General features: G+C 38.0%; 1 protein-coding gene across 8 annotated transcripts in view; it reads left to right on the top strand.

Annotated features, from left to right (window-relative positions):
- The window catches only part of LOC307180253 (uncharacterized protein), a 1,346,125-nt gene that overhangs the window by 275,600 nt on the left and 1,043,996 nt on the right, over positions 1-26,529 (top strand). Inside the window, exon 1 of one of the 8 annotated variants that reach the window (XR_013825695.1) lies at positions 10,560-10,621. The exons of the other annotated variants lie outside the window; for them this stretch is intronic. The gene's annotated coding sequence lies outside the window, so the exon portion shown is untranslated. Of the gene's footprint in view, positions 1-10,559; positions 10,622-26,529 lie in introns of those variants that run through there. 8 annotated transcript variants of the gene reach the window in all.

Here is a 26,529-nt window from a genome sequence, read left to right on the forward strand (position 1 = left end):
TCAGTTCTGGGCCTCGCCAGTGAGAGTACTGGCAGCTTCCCCTTTGGTTTTCTGGAGCACTGAGATATCATGTAAAAGGTCTCAATATCCTGCTGAGAGGACATGTGGAGAAGCCTTGAGACTCCATAGAAAGAGAAAGGTGTCCCATTGAGTTGGGTCTTCCAGCCGTCCTCGACAGGGCACCAGGAATATGAGTGAAGCCACCAGTTGAATACCACTAAGTGATCCCAGTTGGTCATGTGGAACAGAAGAACCACCCAGTCAAGCTCTGCTGGAATTCATAACCTGTAAAATCATGAGATATAACTAAATGGTTATTGTTTTAAGTCACTAGGTTTTGGGGGTAGTTTGTTACAAAGCAAAGAACATGGTTGATACCAGTTAGAAAGAGCTAGTGACTGAAATCAGAATCATTTGCATTCTTTGTAGTTCCGTATATCTAGGCATGAGAATTAAGTGTATATTGTTCTCAGTACGGATATTTGGTATAGTCATTCTTAACACATTCCTTTGTTCATTTTCATAAAGTTCTGAGTTAAACAACCCCTCTAACCATTGTTTAATGTAATGTGAATAAAGCTGGCCAGTCTCAATAAAGTGTTACATCCAAAAGAAAACACAAATCCCCACCCTAAGGAAAACTTCGGAAGTATTGTTTTTAGTAATGTTTTTTGATAAGGTACCAGAAACGGATGAAAATTACAGTCCAGAGTGAAACCTCTTAGAATCCTCATTTCCCATCTCTTTTCCGGTAACTCACACTGTATGGCAGTTGCCCTCCATCTCTTGTCTACTCTCCCTGAAATTCCCCAAGATCTGGCTGTCTGTGCTGGCTCTTCCATACCTTGTTCTCTCTCTATGCCTTCCCAGATCTAGTTTTACCTCTATGAGTGAGTGACTGCCCCTTCCAAAATCAAATCTGTCCTTCGACTTCTCCAGTTTAATGTCTTCGCCAAATCAGAAGTTCAGGAGGCAAGTTGTTAAACATAGCTGCATCCTTTGAGGTGGGGGTGAGGTAGGGTATGACTGTGAATACTCAAACGTTTGTATTTTTGTTCTGTAACATAAAAACAAAATTTCATTTGGGTAGATATCATGTGTATTTTTTGTTTAGTGTTTATTGTGGTAAAATATATATAACATAAAATTTACCATTGTAACTATTTTTAAGTGTACAATTTGATGGCATTAGTTATATCCACAGTGTTGTGCACCCATCACCACTGTCTCATGTCCAAAGATTTTCATCACCCCAAACAGAAACTCTACACCCATCAAGCAATAACTTCTCATACTACCCTTTACCCAACCCCTGGTAACCTCTAATCTACTTTCTGTTTCTATGAATTTCCTATTTCGGTATTTCATATAGGTGGACTCATACAGTATTTGTCATTTTGTGTCTGGCTTATTTCACTTAGCATCATGTTTTCAAGGTTCAACCATATTGTAGCATGTATCAGAACTTCATTTCCTTTAATGACTAATATTCCATTGTATGTAAGTACAGTTGATTTTGATTATTCATGGATTCTGTATTTGAGAATTCACCTACTCCCTAAGATTTATTTGTAATCCCTAAGTTAATACTAATGGCATTTTTGTAGTCATCTGCAGAGCAAATTTTTTGTAGAGTGACAAAAAGTTTGAATCTCCTGATGTACATGTTCCCAGTTAAGGTTGAATGAGGTGATGCTCTGCCTTCTTGTTTTAGCTTTCATAAATAAGTGTCTTCTTTGAAGTGTAGTTAGTGCCGTGGTTTTAGTTTGTTTTTTTTTTTTCCTTTTGGGGTGATTTTTCTGCTTAAAATTGACACTGAATATAGTGTTGAAATGCTATCTAGTGTTTCTAAGCACAGGAAAGCTCTAATGTGCCTTATGGAGAAAATATATTATTAGATTAGCTTTGTTCAGGTAAGAGTTATAGTGCTGTTGGCTGTGAATTCAATGTTAATAAATCAACAATATATATTAAATAAAAAACACACATAAGGCAAGGTTGTGTATTGATTGGATGATGAAAATATTGTGATCAGAGGCTTGAGCAACCTGAAACTGAAGTTCCCCTAGGAACAATGGTTTAGGATTTGCTAATTTGGTGTTCACAGCAACCTTATAATAACCATGAATAAAAAGACTAGACTATACCACATTTTGCTTACCCATTCATCTTTTGATGGACACATGGATTTTTTCTACCTTTTGACTATTGTGAGTAATGCTGCTATGAACATTGGTGTGCAAGTATCTGTTTGAATCTCTAATTTTGTTTCTTTTGGGGGGGTGTGTGTGTGTGTGTGTGTGTGTGTGTGTGTATATATAGGAGTGGAATTGCTGGGTCATATGAAAATTATGTGTTTAACTTTCTGAGGAACCACTAAACTGTTTTCCACAGTGGGTGTACAATTTTACATTCTTCTTCTTCTTCTTTTTTTCTTTTGGCTGCACCCCACGGCTTGCGGGATCTTAATTCCCTGACCCATGCCCTCTGCAGTGAAAGTGTGGAGTCCTATCCGCTGGACCGCCAGGGAATTCCCCAATTTTACATTCTCACCAGCAATGTATGAGGGCTCCAATTTCTTGATACTTTCACCAACACTTGTTATTTTCCCTATTTTAAAAATCACAGCCATCTCAGTAAATGTGATCTCCAATGAGATGGTTTTATTTGCATTTCCCTAATGACTAATGATACTAAGCATCTTTTCATATGCTTATTGGGCATGTGTATATGTTCTTTGAAGAGATGCCTATTAATGTCCTTTCCCCATTAAAAAAATTTTTTTTTGTTTCAAGGGTTCTTTATATATTCTGGACACTAAACCCTTGTCAGCTATATGATTTGCAAATACATTCTCCCATTCTGTGGATTGTTTTTTTACTCCCTTGATAGTGTCCTTTGCACAAAAGTTTTAATTTTAATGAAGTCTATATTTTCTTTTGTTGCCTGTCCTTTTGGTGTCATATTTGAGAAACCATTGTAAAATCCAAGGTCATACAGACTTGCTTGTATGTTTTCTTCTAAGAGTTCTATGGTTTTAGCTCTTAAGTTTAGATCTTTGATTCGTGTTAAGTTTTGTATATGATGTAAGGTAAAGGCCCAACTTCATTCTTTTGCATGTGGTTATCTAGTTTTCCCAGCAGTATTTGTTGAAAAGACTGTTCTTTCCTCATTACATGGTATCAGCATCCTTGTTGAAAGTCAGTTGACCATAGATGAGAAGGTTTAGTTCCAGGCTGTCAATTCAATTCCATTGGTCCATACGCCTTTACTTATGCTAGTATCACACTGTTTTGATTACTGTAGGTTTATAGTAAGTTTTGAAATCAGGAAGTATGAGTCCTGTATATTGTTCTTCTTTTTCAAGATTGTTTGGCTATTCAGGGTCCCTTGAAATTCCATATGATTTTTAGGATGGGTTTTTTCATTTCTGTAAAAAAGTCATTGGGATGTTCATAGAGATTGCATTGAAATTGTGATCACTTTGGGTAGAATTGTCATGTTAACAATATTAAGTTTTCCAATCCATGAACACAGGATACCTTTCCACTGATTTATGCTTTCTTTAATTTCTTCAGCAATGTTTTGTAGTTTTCAGTGTAAAAGTCTTTTCCTCCTTGGTTAAATTTATTTGTAAGTATTTTATCCTTTTTGATGCTATTATAACTGGAATTGTTTCCTTAATTTTCTTTTTGGATGTTTCATTGGTAGTGTATAGAAATGGAAATGATTTTTGCATATTTTTTTTGTATTCAGCAACATTGAGTTTGTTTATTAGCTGTAACATTGAGTCTGTTCAAGTTTCACAAATCGTTCCAATAATGTCAAAAGGGTCCAGTGCATAATCATGTGCTGCATTTAATGGTAATGTCTGTTTAGTCTAGAACAGTTCCTTAGTGTTTCCTTGACTTTCATATTCTTGGTACTTTTTCCCCTCCAGTTTTATTGAGATATAATTGACATACAGCACTGTATAAGTTAAGGTATATAGCGTACTGATTTGACTTACATACATCATGAAATGATTACCACCATAAGTTTAGTGAGCATCCATCATCTCATGTAGTTACACAATTAAAGAAATAGAAAAAAATTGTTTTCCTTGTGATGAGAACTCTTAGGATTTACTCTCTTAACAACTTTCATATATAATATACAGCAGTGCTAATTATATTTGTTATGTTGTACATTACATCCCTAGTACTTATTTATCTTATAACTGGAAGTTTGTACCTTTTGATCTCTTTCATCCAATCCCCCTCCCCTACACCCCACCTTTGGTTACCACAAATCTGATCTCTTTTTCTGAGTTTGTTTTTGAAGTATAATTGACTTATAACACTGTTAGGTCCCAGTGTACAAAATAGTGATTCAATATTTCTATACATTTCAAAATGATCATGGTAAGTCTAGTTAGCATTTGTCACCATACAAAGATATTACATAATTATTGACTATATTTCCCATGCTGTACATTTCATACCCGTGACTCATTTTTTTGTAACTGGACGTTTGTACCTCTTATCTCCCTCACCTATTTCTTTCCTCTTCCCATCCCCTGCCCTGTGGCAGACATCTCTTTGTTCTCTGTATCTATGACTCTGTTTCTGTTTGGTTATGTTTGTTCATTTGTTTTTTAGATTCCACATGTAAGTGAAATCATAATGTTTGTCTTTCTATGTCTGACTTATTTTACTTAACATAATATGCACTAGGTCCATCCATGTTGTGTCAAATGGCAAGATTTCATTAATTTTTATGACTAATACTCCATTATACACACACACACACACACACACACACACACACACACACATGCATCTTCTTTATCCATTCATCTATTGATAGGCACTTAGGTTGCTTCCATATCTTGGCTATTATAAATAATGTTACAGTGAATATAAGGGTGCATATATCTTTTCTAATTAGTGTTTTGTTTTCTTCAGATAAATAAGAAGGAGTGGAATTTCCGGGTCATATGATAGTTCTGTTTTTAATTTTTTGAGGAACTCCATACTCTTCTCCATAGTGGCTGCATCAATTTACATTCCCACCCACAGTTTGCCTTTTATCCACATCCTTGCCAACACATGTTATTTGTTGTCTTTTTGATAAATGACATTCTGACAGGTGTTGATCAAAATGAGTTGATAGCTCATTTTGGTTTTGATTTGTATTTCCCTGATGATTAGTGATATTCAGCATCTTTTCATGTTCCTGTTGGCCATCTATATGTCTTCTTTGAAAAAATGTCTATTCAGGTCCTCTGCTTTTTTAAATTGGGTTGTTTGCTTTATTCACGTTGAGTTGTATGAGTTCTTTGTATATATTTGATGTTAACCCCTTATGAAATATATTGTTTGCAAATATCTTCTCCCATTCAGTAGGGTGGCCTTTCTGTTTTGTTGATGATTTCCTTCGCTGTGCAAAGGCTTTTTAGTTTGATGTAGTCCAACTCACTTATTTCTGCACTTGCTTCTCTTGCCTGAGAAGACATGTTCAAAGAAGTATTGCTAAGACTGATGTCAAAGAGCATATTGCCTATGTTTTCATCTAGAAGTTTTATGGTTTCAGATTTTACATTTGTCTTTAATCCATTTTGAGTTTATTTTTGTATATGGTGTGAGAAAGTAGTCCAGTTTGATTCTTTTGCATGTAGCTGCCCAGTTTTCCCAGCACCATTTATTGAAGAGGCTGTTTTTTCCCCATTGTGTATTCTTGTCTCCTGTGTCATAGATTAATTGACAGTATAAGTGTGTGCTCATTTCCAGGCTCTGTCTTTTGTTCCATTGCTCTATGTGCCTGTTTTTGTGCCAGTCCCATACTGTTTTGATTACTGTAGCTTTGTAGTATAGCTCGAAATCAGGGAGCATGATAACTCCAGCTTTGTTCTTCTCTCAAGATTTTCCTGGCTATTCGGGTTCTTTGGTGTTTAACTGTTCAACCTCTAGTGAATATTTCTTCAGCTATTGTACTTTTTAGCACCAGAATTTGTTTTTTTCCATTTTTAAATTTCTGTTTCTTTATTGATGTGCTCTATTTGGCAAGACATTGTTCTTCTGACTTTCTTTAGTTCTTTGTCCATTGTTTCCTTAAGCTCTTTCAGCATATTTAAGACAGTTGATTTAAACTTTTTCTCTAGTAAGTCCAATGTTTGGGCTTCCTCAATGATGGTTTCTTTTAATTTAGTTTTTTCACTTGTACATAGGCCATACATTCTTATGTCTTTGCATGCCTCAATAACTTCTTGTTGTTGAAAACTAGACATTTTGAAAATTAAAATGCGGTAACACTGAATATCAGATTTACCCCCTCCTCATGGGGTTGGTTCATTTCTGTTTGTCATGGGTTGTAGTTTTTTGTTTGTTTAGTGACTTATCTAGTGTATTTTGTAAAGACAGTATATTTGTCCTGAATGGTCACTGAAGTGTCTGTTCCATTAGCTTAGTGTTTATCTAGTGATTGGACAAATATCTCCTTAAACTCCTGGATCAAAAAAAAAGCTCTCTGTCTTTGTAGCTGGGCTTTCTATATGTGTTGGGTCAGGCCTTCTACACTCAGGCATTTTACAAGTCTACCTTTGCCCTCATTCCTGCTTGTGCAGAGCTTGAATGTCAGCCAGAGGAGAGGGCTTAGGGACTTCTTCATTTGTTTTTGAGCATGCTTTTTATGTTGGGCATATGCATGGCGTTTTAAGTTTCCAGGAGTATGTGGGAACTTTTATTCCCCAAAGCATCTTACTCAGCCTTTCCTTTGGCTTTTCATTGTGTCTTTTGTTTCCCCCAACTGATATCCATTGTCTCAGGTGGAAGATGCTAGTTCATTTGCCTTTAAAATGTTTTTGACAAATGCTGCCTTCTGTGCACTCACTTTTGTACCCTGAGAGAGTTCCAGTTTAGGCAAAATAAAGACAATCTTTTTGTGTTAGCCCTTCAGGGAACCACCAGCCAGATCAAACCCAACAGTCAGAATTCTTTGAGAACGAGGTCCAGTCTGCTCTCTCTCATACCAGGAACCGATTCTGGGAATGTGGATTGATGTTTTCAAGACCCACACTAAGCTTAAAAGGTGTGGATGCAGCAGGAGTAAGCTAAAATGCCACAAAGCTCTGTTACTGGGTTTTAGTCACCTTTTTCTTATTGAAGTATTTGCTCTGACTGTTTTCTGTAGTTCTGATAAATTTGATTCTGATAGTTTTCATCAGTTTTTATTTCTTTTTGGGGAGAGATGGGCCCTTGGGACCCCTTACTCCATCATTTTCACCTATGTCATCCCCACTATGTGTGATAATCAGTATCTTGTTAATTTGAATGAGCAAAAACAGGTCACAAGCAGTCCCAGAGCGACTGAATTCTATCTGGGCATGGACCACATTACACAAAGCCACAGAATAATAGTCAAGATAGAGGAAGTATCAAAAATCAAGTCAACTAACTGCTAGTGGAAGGCTTTTTCCACTATACCAAATTTTCCTCATGGCTAGCTAGAAAGGTTCTGAGTACAGGTCAGTGTTGGCAAAGTCATCTGTATTTTAATTTCAGATTATTGGTAAATGAATTTCTTTCATGATGCCTTATTTTCCAGAGGGCTGTCCCTGAGTAGTCAAAAGCCATGTGACCACTTATCCTCATTATAACAATAGGTGTTACCAGGCTGTGAGGCCACTTTCATACTTGTTGTGAACTCAGTCTATTTGGTTTCATCTGTAGCAAAATTCTCTTTGCCTACCACCTTCTCCTCTGACTGAGAATACCCAGGCATTCATTTTGGTCTTGGACACTGCTTCCTGTACTCTCCTGATGCATCATTCCAACTAGAGTTCTTTCCCTTAGAATCTCTGTTGGCTCATTTTCTTTTCTGTTGGTAGAAATTACATTTGTTTACTTCCCCTTAACCCAAGCAATTATATAGTGTGCAAAATCAGTACCCAGAGGTAATCAGTTAAAATGTTCTAAGTCTAGGGCTATTGACTTATCCCAGGTCTGGGTAGAAAAGTGAATGGATAGCAGTGATTTTAGATATTTAACCATTTTCCCTCATAAGTATGCTCATAATTCCCATACTATGTGTCTTGATTTTGGTTTAGAAAAATTTAGTACCTGTGGATCACCTTGGTGAATGAGTCAGATGGGACTTTCTGTGTCAGTTTCTTTTTCTCATGAACCTTTGAGAGCTAATATTCAGTGTGCTCTTCCTTATTATTGATTTCTTTGATTTACTGGGAAATTTGGCTAAGAGCATTTGACTTACCCTTAATGGAAAGAAGATAAATTGGATCTAGTCTCTGATTGTGTGTGTGAGATTTCATTTTCTTAGTGCCTTAAATGAGGAACAGATTTGAGTGTTTTTCATGAAAAAAGTAATAGCAAAAAAAAAAAAAAAGATGAAGGTGGCTCAAGTAGCCATTAATAGGAACTTGGAGTATGTTTGAGCATAGACATTCTGCTAATATTTGGTAAGAAGGCTAAGGAAGAACCTTACAGCAGAATGTTCTATTCTGTTGTTAATGTGGCTAGTGACACTTCTTTCTTGTAATTTGAATGCCTTGTAACTCTGGATGGTGCTTCCTGGCCTCTTGTTACTCCTGCTGTCAGTGAAAGACAAATGGATATCAGCAGTAGTGCTATTTTCTGTACTTTCAGAAAATAGGGCTGAAGGGTTGATAGAGCAGTCTTCCACACTGTGGCACTTGCCTAAGGCTAGTTCAAGACAAATTTAACAATCATATTAATAATAATAAAATAATAGCTATTAGTTATCAAGGCATAACAGGTGACAGTTACAATTTATACATTATTTCTAAATATTGCAGCATTGATATTTTCATCTCTACTTTGTACATGAGGAAACTGAGGAGCGGAGAGGGGAGATAACATGCCCCAGGTTACGCAGCAAATTGTTCAAGCCCAGGTCTCCCTGAATGCAAAGCACTCTCTGTCTTTCCACAGAGCACTTGCCTCAGTGCTTTTCAAGCATTCTTGTTTTCTATTGGTACCATATATGCTTCCTTTTCTGGTCCTTCAGGGAGGTACCATTTGAACATCTGCTATATGCCAGGCACTGTATATGCCAGACACTAATATTTTCTTGCAAAGTAAATATTAGTATCCTTATTTTACAGGTGAGATGATTTTCCATTATACCATGCCACGTCTTCTTTCTTTATTTAAGAGTCATCTCTTGCCCATGAGCCAGGTACCTTTGAACCATGCTCTGGCCCTTCCTTCCCTATCCTCATTATCTTCCCAGACCTATGTTCCAGGTGATTCCATCATCTTGTTCCTGCATGCTTGATGGGTGCTAATGATTTCCTATGTTAGCTTTCCTGAATTGTTAGCATTCTCTTAGGGACCCATGGGCTTACTGCTTATTATGAAAACGTAGACTTACCCAAGCTTGGTGTTCCTCAGCTGTGATGGGAATTCACTGCATCTATAACATTTACCTAGGCCTATATCAAATCACCTCCATGGGACTCATGGACAAGGGGAACTGTCTTAATCTGCTCAGGCTGCTGTAACAAATACCATAGACTGGGTGGCTTTTATATGACAGACATTTATTTCTCACAGTTCTGGAGGCAGGGAAGTCCAAGATCAAGGTGCAGGCATGGTCAGATTCTGGTGAGAACCCTCTTCCTAAGTTGCAGACAGCTGCCTTCTCACTGTATCCTTGCATGGCAGAGGGAAGAAAATGAAGCAAGCTTTCTGGTGTCTCTTCATTTACGGACACTAACCCTATTGTGGGAACCCACCCTCATTACCTCATCTAAACCTAGTTACCTCTCAAAGACTCCACTACCATTACATTGGAGGTTGGCACTTCAACATAAGAATTTTGAGAGGACATAAACATTCAGTCCATAACAGACAACCAACACGAATAAATATGCCAGATGATCATGCTACTTGCTGTTCTGTGAGCAATAAAGTACTCTGTCTCTGACCCAGGAGTCTTTCATCTTTCAGTATCCATGAAACAGAATGTTTTATCTTTTTAGATTACAATTAGGGTGAAATCCCAGACCCTTCACAGTTTTTGACAAGTACTGTACCCCAGGTTTTTCAGTCTACCTTATAGGAACAGGCTTTATTCCTAGCCCTGTGTGAGTGCTGGCTACTGTTCCCTGCAGTCCTTTCAGGTGGTTCTTTCCCCTCCCTTGGTTAGTTTCCTCACATATATGTTCTGATCAATACTCTGCTGAATACTCTGGGGGGACATTCTCTTGATTTCCAGGGTTCTGTCTGCTACTCTCTCCTCTCTGATCATCTGTGCTACAAACTCTAGTCTCCTTGCTCCTCATGTACTCTCAGCTCCTTACGCTCTAACTCAAGAAATCCATTAGGCTTCTTCTCCATTCTCTCTCCCTGCACCCTGCATGTGTCCTGGAAACTCTTTTCAGGCAGTAAACTGGCACAATTGTTTGTTTCAGGGATCACTGTTCTTTGTTGCTTGGTGTCCTGTGTCTTGAAAACCCTTATTTTTTATTGTCTCTGATTTTTGGGTTGTTTCAGGTGAGAGGATAATCCAGTCCCTGTTACTCCATTTTGGCTGCAAGTGGAAATTGAATCTTTGTCTTTTGAAAGTGGACTTGATATTTAAAAACAGCCCAAAGAGAGTGGTGAGTAACTTAAATCAATAAGGTTGGCCATCAAGCTGGCTAATTCCTCACAACCCCCTCTTCAAAAAAGATGTGGTGGGGTAGTAAAGTAACCAACCTTTTTCTCCCCCCTGTGGTTTTAGCATTTCTGTGGTTTAGAATTTTTATAAAGAGGAGTTTTAGTGGACTTCCCCACTCTCCCCTCCTAATTTACTTGGCACTGTAACCTATGGAGGGCTAAAAGTTCTGAGAAAAAAAATTAGGGTTATGTTTTTAACCATCATCCACTCTTTCCCAACACTACAGTTAATTCAGAAGACATATGACTTTTCCCCTTTTGGTGTCTTATCTTCTCACTCTCAGTGCCATGACTCAGGCTGAGGCCCTCATTTCCTTTATTATACCCCACTCCTAACTGGTCTTTGTTTTTTTCTATCCTTCACATTAGGTCCAGAGTAACTTTCAGGAAAAAAAAAAGATCTGAGTGTGTCATTTTGCCTCTCAGAATGGTTCCCCCTTAAATATAGAATAATTTCCGGCCTCCTTTGTGCCTACAATCTGACCTCTGCTTATATTTCTCACTTTATTTTACATAACAGAATCCCAACCATCCACAGAATTATAATCCACAAATGGCAGTATTGTAAGGTGCTCTTAGACTCAAACTAAATGAGACAACTCTCCCTTTCTTGTACAGGTCCAGCTCTGTCCCATCTTGGCACACTTGCTTATTCTATCTTCTTTTCCAGGAATTCCCTGTTTTGCCTGCCTTCAAAGACATTTCTCAAATAATAACTACTCCATAAGGTCTCCCAAGGGGCCTCCAATTGGAATAAATTCCTTTGTCCCTTATTTTCCCATAGCATGTTGGTTGCACTTGTATTAGAGCACTTACCAGACTCTGGTTTACTTGAAAAAATACCTCATGAGTCCTTGGAGCGCAGGTACTTACTGCCTTATTTTTCTTCATATTCATCATAGCATCCATCCCAGGGCATTTTTTTTTCCGGGTCCCCCCATTTAGTATATTTTCTTTTTTTTAATTGAAGTATAGTTGATTTACAATGTTGTGTAAGTTTCAGGTGTACAGCACTGTGATTCAGTTATACATACATATATATATCAATTCTTTTTCAAATTCTTTTCCCTTATAGGTTATTACAAAATATTGAATATAGTTCTCTGTGCTGTACAGTAAGTCCTTGTTGGTTATCTACTTTACATACATTAGTGTATATGTTAATGTCAACCTCCTAATTTGTCAACCCACCCTTTCCCCTTTGGTAACCATAAGTTTGTTTTCTACGTCTGTGGGTCTATTTCTGTTTTGTAAATAAGTTCATTTGTATCTTATTTTTTAGATTCCACATATAAGCGATATAATATATTTGTCATTCTTGTCCATCCTAGGGCCTTATAACTAGTCTGTGCTGAATAAATAATCATTGGATTGAAACTGATTAAATCAGGAAACTTTGTAGCACATAAGAATAAATCAATAATACTTTAATTCACTGACATCTGTAGTCTGGTCTGGGCTCAGTGCAACTGCAAGTGAATAATTTGTCTTTGGCCTCTATGAGGACCCAGCTCTTTATTCACTGCCAACCTGTGCCCAGAACTTTTATTCTCTCCCCTGAATGCCTACCTTCTCTAGGCAATACTCTCTGCTAGTCACTTCAGATCTGATTATGTCCCTGGTTCATCTGCGGGAGTTTTTTTTTTTTTTTTTTAAATACTGCAGTTTCCTGGGTTCTATCCCAGAACTACTGATTTGGAATCTCTGGGGATGGAGCTCAGGAATTTGCATGTTTAACAGGCACCTAGCACTTGGTGACTTAGGCAGTCAGATTTGAGACCCATTGCTCTATACTCTTGAATCTAAATCATTCCATCTACTGACCCTTCTGTCCAAATTTATCTACTCTGAGTCTCCTGCTTTTGGGACCCAGCTTTCACCTAGCTGGCATTTTGAAAAGTGGTTTGATGTACTTTCAAACTTCCCTTCAGTAAGTTACTAATCTCTTATTTCTCTCAAGGGCTTTTACTTTTTAGTAGGGCACTCTCAAAGACAATGTGGAAAACATTGCCTCTAAGAAAGGCAATGTTTAGACTTTTTGGTAGGAACAAAAAAATTGATCCCTTTAAAGATTAGTAATTTTGAAATTGCTCTGGGAAGCAGGTAAGGATTGTAGAAAATGCAGAGTTTTGTTAAATTATTTTTCTGTTAATTACTTAAGCATTAAGATTGGGATAGGGTTGGAAGATATAATTGCCACAGGGAAAACAGGAGGAAACAGGAAAAATCAAAATCTCAATGGACTTTGATTCCTTTTTCTACCAGGGAAAGCAGTTTGCAAATGGCTGTGAACAGGTCACAGTCAGGAGATCAGAAAAAAAAAATTAAAACTCTGTTAAAAGGGATAGAAAACAATTCAAAAGTTTCCTATAGGAGGATACAAAGGAAACCAATAGAGAAGCTGTTTATTTCCAGTTAAAAATCAAAGGATACTACATGCTGCCACAGAGTTCCTTTTTCCTCTTCAGGATTAACCTTAATCTATTACTATATTTCTTGGCTTCTTTTTTTTTTTATAAGAATGTGTCATTAATAGGTATCACTATTTTATATGAAGTTCTGTTTCTATAGGAAAAAGCATGATCATGTCTGGAAATATGTACTAGATGCTTGGAGTCTCAGCTAACTATGCTTAAGGCCAAAGTGTGTTTATGAGGCTTACAGGACTTTAATCCAGTTCTCTCCAAACATACTTGATCACCCACCTTTGTCAAAAAACGTATGCATCTCGATAGATGTGCATTTATTTGCAAAGTATTGCATACAAAATTGATTTAATATATTATAAACATTAATAAAATATATAGAAATAGAAATAAATAGGTTATTTATGTGGAAGTTTTAACATTCTCTTACCAAACCCCAGTGGATTGATTGATTGACAGTATTCATGGGGTGGTAACTGCAAACCACTTTTGATACCACTACTCTTTTCTGTTTGTTCTCAAACTTGGGTTGAGCATTAGGATCACCTTGGGATAGTCAGAGAGCAGTTAGATTCTTGTGCTCAGGTCTATTAAATTAGAACCTCCATGGCTGGAACTTGGGAGCCTATGTTTTAAAAAATCTTCCCCAGGGAATTCTGATGCCCAGTCAAGTTTGAGAAATAGTGATTTAATACCAAAGGTCACCTAGTGACATTTGCTCTCTAGGACCATGATTCTCAACCTTTGCTACAACTGGAACTACCTGGGGAACTTTAAAAATGCTGATGACTGGGTTCCCACCTCCCTCCTGAGACTTGTAATTGATCTGAGGTGTGACCTGGGCATTGGGATTTAAAATCTTCCCAGGTGAATCTGATGTGCTGCCCAGGTTGAGAACCTTGTGGTGGAGAGGATAAAACAGGTTTTTGGAAGCTGTACTAGCACTGTTTTGGTTACAACTTACACATACCCAAAATGGCTTAAGCAAAAAGGAATTTATTGGTTCACTTAAGATGTCCAGGGGTTGTCTGATTTCAGACATCTCTGCATTTAGGGGCTTAAACAGTGCAATCAAGGATGTAACTCTCTTTTTACATCTCTTGACTCTACTTTCCTCTGTATGGTTACATTCTTGGGTGAGCTTTCTCCATATGACTGGAAATATGGCCAGAACAGCTCTAGGTTTATATGATCCTCATGGCTTACAGTCCTTGAGAAACACACACACACAAAAACTGTTCACTCTCATAGTTTACATATCAACTCTTAGAGGGAGACTCTGCTTGTTCTAGCTTGCTTCAGGCACCTGTCTCTGAACTAATCATGGTGGCCAGATACATGGGGTAGGCTGGGTTACCTGCCAATTCAAGTGGTCTGGAGGGTGGAGATTATGATGATCTCACTTAAATGTTATGGAATGAGTTGCCCCTAGGTTTGGTTATAAGAAGAAAGGGGAAAGGAATATTATGCTGGGTAGATGATATCACAATCCACTACAGAAGTGGACTTTGTAAGTTTAATCCTGTTGTGATGGTGCCAGTGGCACTGGTTGGAATATTCATAGAGTCACAATGCCCTAAGACAAAAGGAATGTCTGTCCAAGGGTGAGCACTCTGTGTAAGGCTAGTCTTGCCTGAAATCAAGTTATAGATTCTTACATAAGCTAAAAAACAATTTCCCTTTCCAGTGGAAGTATCAGCTGAACCCAACTTTATGAATTGGCTAATTGTTTTCCCTGCTGTGGATATTAACTGCTGAGCTCTTGGAAAGAATTGAATTCTTTTTGGTGAGAGACTGATGAAAATCTTAAGCCCAATGAGCCAGTCATCCAATTGTTTAACATTCAATTGAAGAGAAATCCTTTTTTAGACTGTTGGTTTAAAGATTGATAGGGCATTACTCTTGATACAGTGCTCAAGGTAGTAAAAGTTGTAGAGCTATTAGAATTCTGACATTGTCAGAATTGGTACCGTGTGAGAGCCCAGCCAGGGACCTTCTCTGAGACAGTGTAATATATTCACAGCTGAAACCCTGGCCCTGAAAATCTGGTTGTCAATTGGGAAAAGCACTTTTAGAGTCAGCTTCCTCTATAATTGGTTAACACTTTTTTTCCCATGGAATCAAGTAATAGAAAAATAAATGCAGAGTAAATAGAATTTCATGCTTGTGCAAGTCATTGGCAAAATCATCCTTGGGTCATGCAGGAAGACATGTTCTGTTCAGAGGAAAATTTGGAAGGGAAACATTTTATTTTAATCTTCCTTCTCTTAATTTACTCTATTTGAAGTTCTAGTTTTAAAATGCTGATTCTTTGAAGAGAGATGTACTGGGAAGAGAGGGGACTTTGCACCTGTCCTAGGGATCAAATGAGCTATTGCAGTATTATCAAATGAGTGATTTATTCATGCAGATTTTGAATACTAGAAAACTCCAAGTTTACATATATTAAAAACTGTTATCTAAAGTGTCTACTCATTTTATCTGTTGGGCAGAATAGCAAAGTAGATGAAGTTTGCCTTGGCAGATAAATTACCTCAACTCTGTTGGGTCTCTGTGTGTGTCTGTCTGTTTCACACACACACACACACACACACACACACACACGTGCGTACCATCGCCCCCCCCCCCCCGCGCCACTGTCTCACCTTATCAGTCTTCCTGCTATGTTGTATTAGTTTTCCATTGCTGCTATAACAAATTACCGCAGACTTAGTGACTCATATAATACAAATTTATTATCTTACAATTCTGGAGGTTGAAGAAGTCCAGAAGTCTAAAATGAATCTCACTGGGCTAAAAACCAAGTTGTTGGCAGGGCTGAATTCCTTCCTGGAGGCTCTAGGGGAGAATCTCTTTCCTTTCCTTTTCTAGCTTCTAGAGGCTACATTTGCTTGGCTTGTGGCTCCATCCTCCATCTTTAAACCAGCAATGACCAGTCAACTCTTTCTCATGTGGGATTGCTCTGACCTACCCTTCTGTCTCCCTCTCCAACTCTTAAGGACCCTTTTGATTATATTGGACCCACCCAGGTGATCCAGGATAATCTCTACTGAAAAGTCAGCTGATCAGTAACCTTAATTCCATCTTCAGCCTTAGTTCCCTTTTTCCATATAGCCTAGCATGTTCTCAGATTATGGGGATTGGGATGTGGACATCTTTGCCAGGGTTGGGGTGTGTGTTATTCTGCTACCACACATGTCAAGTGCTCCAGGCTTTCTGCTATTCGTTGGCTGCCCAGAATCCCTGACACTCATGTAAGGCTATTATTTCCTAGAGATCTTGGATTATAACGGATAGACAGGAACACCAGAATAGGAGGCAGAAGGCCAGGGTTGGAAGACAGCCTCTCTCTGCTTATGAGCTGTGTAACAAATCACTTAACTTCTTGGAGCCTCCATTTCCTCATCCATGGCCTTTTCCTTCTTCCTTTATCGAAGCATACCCGTACTGTATCCTTTTTAACAGGCCTCAACTGAGACCTCAAGTTAATATGGAAAAGTAATTCAAGCTAAGGCATTAATAAGTGATAATGGTTTCATGCATCACTACTCCCTTCCCTCTAACCCCCATACCCTCTCAAGTACAATTTATAAGATGAATTCACCTGGAAGGAAATCATTTTATTAGGTATGCAGTAAAAGTAAATGGATTAGGCTGCTGCCTACCTTTTAAAGTTGGCTTTGTCCCTGAACATTTAAGAAGAAAATATAGGATAACCAGAGGGTATGGTTTACCCTGGATATTCCAGTTTATGCCTGTTGACTTGTTTTATGCTCAAGTGTCCTTATTTAGATTGTAAATTATATCATCACTGTATTTATTTTGCACTTGTAAATGTCTTGAGTGTATTTATAAAATTCCTCTTTTACCTTAGATTTTCATGAAGACAGGGGAATTTTAATTACTTTTGTAGTTTCTCCTGTAAGTACCCTAGAATCTGTACACCATGGGTTCTGGGTAGCTGTCTCTGACTAACTGTATTCTATATTTAACATTTCAGCCATCATTATTTCTCCAAGTAAAGTTTATAGACTATCTGTTATGAACTGAGTTGGTCCTCACCCCCCATTCATATGTTGAAGTCCTAACCCTCAATTTGACTGTTTTTGGAGATAGGGCCTTTAAGGAGATAATTAACATTAAATGAAGTCATGATGATGGGCTCTAGTCCAATAGAACTGGTGTTATTATATGAAGGGGGAGAGACACAAGGTATGCACATGCACAGAGAAAAGGCCACGTTGAGGATACAGAAATGACACCACGATCTGCAAGCCAAAGAGAGAGGCCTCAGGAGAAACCAAACCTGCCAACACCCTGCTATTGGACTCCCCCCATTCAGAACTGTGAGAAATTTCTGTTGTTTAAGCTACCCAGTCGGTGGTTATTTGTTAGATTAGCCCTAGCAGACTAATATACTATCTGTAGAAGAAGCAATTAGAGATATTGTTACAAATGCAGTTTCCTGAATGTTATCCCGAACTGAACCAGAATTTCTCTGGTAGGGCTCAAGGAAGCCTTATGTTTTGCTTAGGTGATTCTTATACACATTAAATTTGAGAATTGCTGAAATAAGGACCTCAGAGCACTAAAAGGGCGACGCTTTTTTTTTTTCCACATATCTTTTATCATGTCAAGTTTTTGTTTTCTCTTCAGGGACTTTCTACCTAGGTGTTAGCAGAAAACAGGGATTGAATATCCCAGTTATCTTTGGGATATCTGGAGTTGTCAATGAAGATTCTAGAAAGCCTGGAGGCTATGGGTACTATGTGTTCAAGATGAATCAAGAAAGAGAGTAATATATCATTTTAGGGAAAAGTTAGTATCAAGACTAACCTAGAACTGATTCCTTAAAAAGGTCATTGGGAAGGTCAGAGCAGCATGGACATATATACACTACCAAATGTAAAATAGATAGCTAGTGGGAAGCAGCTGCATAGCACAGGGAGATCAGCTCGGTGCTTTGTGACCGCCTGGAGGGGTGGGATAGGGAGGGTGGGAGAGAAACGCAGGAGGGAGGAGATATGGGGATATATGTATATGTATAGCTGATTCACTTTGTTATACAGCAGAAACTAACACACCACTGTAAAGCAATTATACTCCAATAAAGATGTTAAAAAAAAAATGGACTTGACATCTGGCCACTTCTCCCCTTCCTCCTCCTCTGGAGCTAGTGACCGATACTTGGAAATAATGCTTTGCCAGTTTCCTTTGGGGCACTTAAGAAGCTTTGGCTTTCAATTCTTTGTCTCTTGAGCACCTACCTCTAATGTAGATGTACTTAGTCCCCAGAGCTTGAATCCCATCTCAGTGGAAGCTAGATTAGGGACAGGGCACCTAAAAGACATGGATTCAGTAAATATCCTATTCTATAAAGCTTGAGATGTTCATGGCTTAGAAGTTAGGTGCAACCTCAGTGTCAGACCTAGTTGTAATTAGCCTGAATCCCTGCCAATTCCATGGTCTGTGGATGTCCAAAACCTTCCCCTGGATCCCTAGAAATTCAAGTTTCCTCCAGATAATCCACTTACATAAAGTAATACCAGTATAGAATTTACTGAAATTTTGTAGAGGATATGGAGAATAATTTACAAATGACTTTAACATGTACAGCAGACACTGTTAGCTACCACACCCCTGTGGAGTTGCACTAACACGTCCTCTGAACCCAGTCTCTTTCTAGCTGGCCAATTTCTTTCATGTTCTCTCATATTCTAAGATAACAGAATTCCTTCCCCATTCCATTTATAGCACATACTTCCCCATCCTAAGACTTGGTGCTACCTGCTTATCCAGGTTGCTTGTTTTTGGGTGGGTGGGGGAGTTGTGAGGAGGGTCACTTTCTATCCTTCTGCTTTAAGCACTTACCAAGGCAGTCTTCCAATCCAAGGCTATGTTATTCTCGAGAGAAATTCTAGTGACCAAATTTGTCTCCATTTCGTTTCACAAAAATATAATTATTGCTGTTATTGCCATGGAGCAGATAAACATATAGGATAGCTAAATGATAAGAATACTGTACCATATGGTCAAGAGAAGAAAAATAAGTTTTACTGAACTTGTTCTATATGTCCAGCACAAAGTAGGTGTTTTATATGTTTTCTTATTTAGTCCTCACAGTAAACATGTGAGGTGGATCATTACTAGTCCCATATTATGAGTGAGAAAAATAGTGATTGGAGAGGTTAAGTAACTTCAGCTAGTAAAAGGAAGATCCAGTATTTAAATTTAGCTCTGAGTCTTAACTTTATGTAATTTTCATTATATCACCATATGCCTCTGAATCTGGAGTCCTGGGTCCAACTTTCTACTAACAGTTTTGTGTGCCCTTGGAAAAGTCATGTTCCCTCTCTGCATTTCAGTTCTGTATCTATAAAAAAGGAAGCCTGGATCAAAGGGTTTCTAAAGGCTTTTTGGGCGCAGGCAGTATGTTCTGTGACCTCTCCTTACTCCACTTGACAAGTAAAACTGGAAGCTATAGTATGCTTTGCTTAACTAAGGTGGGACCTCGTTAAGATATAGATTTTGTTTTCTTATTGTCTGGCCCCTGAAGTTGATAAGTTATGCGCATTTTATTTATTTGTATATTGGAGAGTGACTGGATTTTAGATACATGGGGTTCAGAATTTTTTAAAAAGTAGGATTAATTTACTTCAAATTTCATTTTATTTTCCAATTTTTAAATTACTTTCAACTTTGCTTTGAAATGGGAAGGCTCGATGGTCCTTGCAATGTTAATGAGTTATATGGCAACCTTGCCCTTGGTTATAAGAAGCTGTATATGGAATGTTCAGATCAGCAAGTCTCATATCCTTAACTTTAGCTATCAGTTCCAAACTGTGAATGCTGTTTCTCACCCTGAGCATCATGGCCTGAAATGCTGCCATCTCTCCCAGTGGCTGTACTGGTACGGGAGGGAGGGCCAAAGGCAGAGGTACCCGTTGGCATGATAAATACTCAGAGCAGGCTGCATCACCAACAGAGGCCAATATAGAGGAGATTATGTGGTTTTAGGAAGCCTGTATGTGGTGAAAAAAATGTCCCTATATAAGATGCTATTGAATCATGGGTTTGGTGGCTATGTATTGGCTAAGTCATTACCCACACGAAGAAGAGGAGGTAGGAGGGTGGCATATAGAATCCTATTTGGATTTGGTTGAAAATAGAGAAAGAAGAGAAATTTTCTTCTCTTAGGGCTTCTTCTCATAGGGCTTATGCTTTTTGTATAGAACTTGGTTACTTGGGTTATGCTATCACTGTCTGGCTAATCCTCTTCCCCCAAAAAGTAGTTGTAATAGATACCACTTATGTTTATAGTGCTTTGTATGCATTATTTTATTTCACCATCACAGCAACCCTAGCTAGCTAGCTAGCTAGATACTGTTGTCCAAATTTTACAGTTGAGGAAACTCAATGAGGTTAAATGACTTTCCCAATGTCATATAGCTATTAGGTATATGAACCAGAATGTAAACTCAGGTAGCCCTCTTCTCTTCCTTCCTGCTCCCTTCCCCTTTTCCTACATTGTTTTCACTGTCCCTGCTCAGCCTGAATATCTAGTGATCACCTTGTAATCATTTGTGAAATAGGTTCCAAGAGAGTTAATACCAGTGAGCTAAATAAATAATATTAGACTATTTTTTAAAAATTAATTTTTTAACATCTTTATTGGAGTATAATTGCTTTATAATGGTGTGTAAGTTTCTGCTGTATAACAAAGTGAATCAGCTATACATATACATATATCACCATATCCCCACCCTCTTGAGTCTCCCTCCCACCCTCCCTATCCTACCCCTCTAGGTAGACGCAAAGCACCAAGCTGATCTCCCTGTGCTAGGCAGCTGCTCCCACAAACTATCTATTTTACATTTGGTAGTATATATAAGTCCATGCCACTCACTCACTTCGTCCCAGCTTAACCTTTCCCTTCCCCGTGTCCTCAGGTCCATTCTCTACGTATGCGTCTTTGCTCCTATCCTGCCCCTAGGTTCTTCAGAACCATTTTTTAAAATATAGATTCCATATATATGTGTTAGCATGTGGTATTTGTTTTTCGCTTTCTGACTTCACTCTGTATCACAGACTCTAGGTCCATCCACCTCACTAAAAATAACTCAATTTTGTTTCTTTTTATGGCTGAGTAATATTCCACTGTATACATGGGCCACATTTTCTTAATCCATTCATCTGTCGATGGACACTTAGGTTGCTTCCATGTCCTGGCTATTGTAAATAGAGCTGCAGCGAACACTGTGGTACATAACTCTTTTTAAATTATGGTTTTCTCAGGGTATGTGCCCAGTAGTGGGATTGCTGGGTCATATGGTAGTTCTATTTTTAGTTTTCTAAGGAACCTCCATACTGTTCTCCATAGTGTCTGTATCAATTTACATTCCCACCAACAGTGCAAGAGGGTTCCCTTTTCTCCACACCCTCTCCAGCATTTATTGTTTGTAGATTTTTTGATGATGGCCCTTCTGACCAGTGTGAGGTGACACCTCATTGTAGTTTTGATTTGCATATCTCTAATGATTAGCGATGTTGAGCATCCTTTTAAGTGTTTGTTGGCAATCTGTACATCTTCTTTGGAGAAATGTCTATTTAGGTCTTCTGCCCATTTTTGGATTGGGTTGTTTGTTTTTTGATATTGAGCTGCATGAGCTACTTGTAAATTTTGGAGATTAATCCTTTGTCAGTTGCTTCATTTGCAAATATTTTCTTCCATTCTGAGGGTTGTCTTTTCATCTTGTTTATGGTTTCCTTTGCTGTGAAAAAACTTTTAAGTTTCATTAGGTCCCATTTGTTTATTTTTGTTTTCATTTCCATTTCTCAGGGAGGTGGGTCAAAAAGGATCTTGCTGTGATTTATGTCACAGAGTGTTCTGCCTATGTTTTCCTCTAAGAGTTTTATAGTGTCCAGTCTTTCATTTAAGTCTTTAATCCATTTTGAGTTTATTTTTGTGTATGGTGTTAGGGAGTGTTCTAATTTCCTTCTTTTACATGTACCTGTCCAGTTTTCCCAGCACCACTTATCGAAGATGCTGTCTTTTCCCCGTTGTATAGTCTTGCCTCCTTTTTTTTTTCTTTTTTTTTGTGGTACGCGGGCCTCTCACTGTTGTGACCTCTCCCATTGTGGAGCACAGGCTCCGGACGCGCAGGCTCAGTGGCCATGGCTTACGGGCCTAGCCGCTCTGCGGCATGTGGGATCCTCCTGGACCGGGGCAAGAACCTGTGTCCCCTACATCGGCAGGCGGACTCCCAACCACTGTGCCACCAGGGAAGCGCTCTTGCCTCCTTTATCTAAGATAAACCCACACACATATGGTCATATTATCTCTGGGCTTTGTATCCTGTTCCATCGATCTCTATTTATGTTTTTGTGCCAGTACCATACTGTATTGATTACTGTAGCTTTGTAGTAGAGTCTGAAGTCAGGGAGCCTGGTTCCTCCAGCTCCATTTTTCATCCTCAGGATAGCTTTGGTAGTTTGGGGTGTTTTGTGTTTCCATACAAATTGTGAAATATGTTGTTCTAGTTCTGTGAAAAATGCCATTGGTAGTTTGATAGGGATTGCATTGAATCTGTAGATTACTTTGGGTAGTACAGTCACTTTAACAGTGTTGATTCTTCCAGTCCAAGAACATGGTATGTCTCTGCATCAGTGTGTATCATCTTTAATTTCTTCCATAAGTGTCTTATAGTTTTCTGCATATAGGTCTTTTGTCTCCTTAGATAGGTTTATTCCTAGGTATTTTATTCTTTTTTTTGCAATGGTAAATGGGAGTGTTTCCTTAATTTCTCTTTCATCACTAGTGTATAAGAATACAGGAGATTTCTGTGCATTAATTTTGTATCCTGCTACTTTATCAAATTCATTGATTAGCTCTAGTAGTTTTCTGGTAGCATCTTTAGGGTTCTCTATGTATAGTATCATGTGATGTGCAAACAGTGACAGTTTCACTTCTTCTTCTGATTTGGATTCCTTTTATTTCTTTTTCTTCTTTGATTGCTATAGCTAAAACTTCCAAAACTATGTTGAATAATAGTAGTGAGAGTGGGCATCCTTGTCTTGTTCCTGATCTTAGTGGAAATGGTTTCAATTCTTCACCATTGAGAATGATGCTCGCTGTGCGTTTCTCATACATGACCTTTATTATGTTGAGGTAAGTTCCCTCTGTGCCTACATTGTGGAGGGTTTTTATCAAAAATGGGTGTTGAATTACTTTTTGAATTATATTTATTTTTTTATACAGTAGGTTATTAGTCATCAATTTTATACACATCAGTGTATACATGTCCATCCCAATCACCCAGTTCAGAACACCACCATCCCCACCCCCCCGTGGCTTTCCCCCCTTGGTGTCCATACATTTGTTCTCTACATCTGTTTCTCAACTTCTGCCCTGCAAGCTGGTTCATCTGTACCATTTTTCTATGTTCCACGCACATGCGTTAATATACGATATTTGTTTTTCTCTTTCTGACTTACTTCACTCTGTATGGCAGTCTCTATATCCATCCACGTCTCAACAAACGACGCAATTTCATTCCTTTTTATGGCTCAGTAATACTCCATTGTATATATGTACCACATCTTCTTTATCCATTTGTTTGTTGATGGACATTTAGGTTGCTTCCATGACCTGGTTATTGTAAATAGTGCTGCAGTGTACATTGGGGTGGATGTGTCTTTTTGAATTATGGTTTTCTCTGGGTATATGCTCAGCAGTGGGATTGCTGGATCATATGGTAATTCTATTTTTAGTTTTTTAAGGAACCTCCATACTGTTCTTTGTAGTGGCTGTATCAATTTACATTCCCTTCTACAGTGAAAGAGGGTTGCCTTTTCTCCACACCCTCTCCAGCATTTGTTGTTGGTAGATTTTCTGATGATGCCTATTCTAACTGGTGTGAGGTGACACCTCATTGTAGTTTTGATTTGCATTTCTCTAATAATTACTGATGTTGAGCAGGTTTTCATGTGTTTCTTGGCCATCTGTCTGTGTTCTTTGGAGAAATGTCTATTTAGGTCTTCTGCCCATTTTTGGATTGGGTTGTTTGTTTCTTTAATATTGAGCTGCATGAGGTATTTATATATTTTAGAGATTAATCCTTTGTCCGTTGATTCGTTTGCAAATATTTTCTCGCATTCTGAGGGTTATCTTTTCGTCTTGTTTATGGTTTCCTTTGCTGTGCAAAATCTTTGAAGTTTCATTAGGTCCCATTTGTTTATTTTTTTTAAATTTTCATTACTCTAGGAGGTGGATCAAAAAATATCTTGCTGTGATTTATGTCAAAGAGTGTTCTTCCTATGTTTTCCTCTAAGAGTTTTATAGTGTCTGGTCTTACATTTAGGTCTCGAATCCATTTTGCGTTTATTTTTGTGTATGGTGTTAGGGAGTGTTCTAATTTCATTCTTTTACATGTAGCTGTCCAGTTTTCCCAGCACCACTTACTGAAGAGACTGTCTTTTCTCCATGGTATATCCTTGCCTCCTTTCTCATAGATTAGTTAACCACAGGTGTGTGGGTTTATCTCTGGGCTTTATATCTTGTTCCATTAATCAATCTATCTGTTTTTGTGCCAGTACCATATTGTGTTGATTACTATAGCTTTGTAGTATAGTTTGAAGACAGAGAGTCTGATTCCTCCAGCTCCATTGTTTTCCCTCAAGACTGCTTTGGCTATTCGGGGTCTTTTGTGTCTCCATACAAATTTTAAGATTTTTTTGTTCTAGTTCCGTTAAAAATGCCATTGGTAATTTGATAGGGATTGCATTGAATCTGTAGATTGCTTTGGGTTGTGCAGTCATTTTCACAATATTATTTCTTCCAATCCAAGAACATGGTATATCTCTCCATCTGTTGGTATCATCTTTAACTTCTTTCATCAGTGTCTTATAGTTTTCTGCATACAGGTCTTTTGTCTCCCTAGGTCGGCGTATTCCTAGGTATTTTATTCTTTTTTTTGCAGTGGTAAATTGGAGTGTTTCCTTAATTTCTCTTTCAGAGTTTTCAACATTAATGTGTAGGAATGGCAGAGATTTCTGTGCATTAATTTTGTATCCTGTAACTTTACCAAATTCACTGATTAGCTCTTGTTTTCTGGTGGCATTTTTAGGATTCTCTATGTATAGTATCATGTCATCTGCAAACAGTGACAGTTTTACTTCCTCTTCTCCAATTTGTATTCCTTTGTTTTCTTTTTCTTCTCTGATTGCCATGGCTAGGACTTCCAAAACTTTGTTGAATATTAGTGATGAGTATGGACATCCTTGTCTTGTTCCTGATCTTAGAGGAAATGCTTTCAGTTTTTCACCATTGAGAATGATGTTTGCTGTGGGTTTGACATATATGGCCTTTATTATGTTGAGGTAGGTTCCGTCTGTGCCCACTTTCTGGAGAGTTTTTATCATAAATGGGTGTTGAATTTTGTCAAAAGCTTTTTCTGCATCTATTGAAATGATCATATGGTTTTTCTTCTTCAATTTGTTAATATGGTGTATCACATTGATTGATTTGTGTATATTGAAGAATCCTAGCATCCCTGGGATAAATCTCACTTGATCATGATGTATGATCCTTTTAATGTGGTGTTGAATTCTGTTTGCTGTATTTTGTTGAGAGTTTTTCATCTATATTCATCAGTGATATTGGCTGCAATTTTTTTTTTTTGTAGTGTCTTTGTCTGGTTTTGGTATCAGGGTGATGGTGGCCTCATAGAATAGTTTGGGAGTGTTCCTTCCTCTGCAGTGTTTTGGAAGAGTTTGAGAAGGATAGGTGTTTGCTCTTCTCTAAATGTTTGATAGAATTCAACTCTTAAGCCATCTGGTCCTGGACTTTGTTTGTTGGAAGATTTTTAATCATAGTTTCAATTTCATTACTTGTGATTGGTCGGTTCATATTTTCTATTTCTTCCTGGTTCAGTCTTGGAGGGTTATACCTTTCTAAGAATTTGTCCATTTCTTCCTGGTTGCCCATTTTGTTGGCACAGAGGTGTTGTGTTTGTAGTAGTCTCTTACGATGCTTTGTATTTCTGTGGTGTCTGTTGTAACTTCTCATTTTTCATTTCTGATTTTATTGATTTGAGTCCTCTCCCTCTTTTTCTTGTTGAGTCTGGCTAATGGTTTATCAGTTTTGTTTATCTTTTCAAAGAACCAGCTTTCAGTTTTACTGATCTTTGTTATTTTGTTTTGTTTCTATTTCATTTATTTCTGCTGTGATCTTTATGATTTCTTTCCTTCTGCTAACTTTGGGTTTTGTTTGTTCTTCTTTCTTTACTTCCTTTACGTGTAAGGTTAGATTGTTTATTGAGATTCTTCTTGTTCCTTGAGGTAAGCTTGCATATCTATAAACGTCCCTCTTAGAACTGCTTTTGCTGCATCCCATAGGTTTTGGATTGTCCTGTTTTCATTGTCAT

Source organism: Stenella coeruleoalba, assembly GCF_951394435.1.
Source record: "Stenella coeruleoalba genome assembly, chromosome: X".
NCBI classification, from domain to species: Eukaryota; Metazoa; Chordata; class Mammalia; order Artiodactyla; family Delphinidae; genus Stenella; species Stenella coeruleoalba.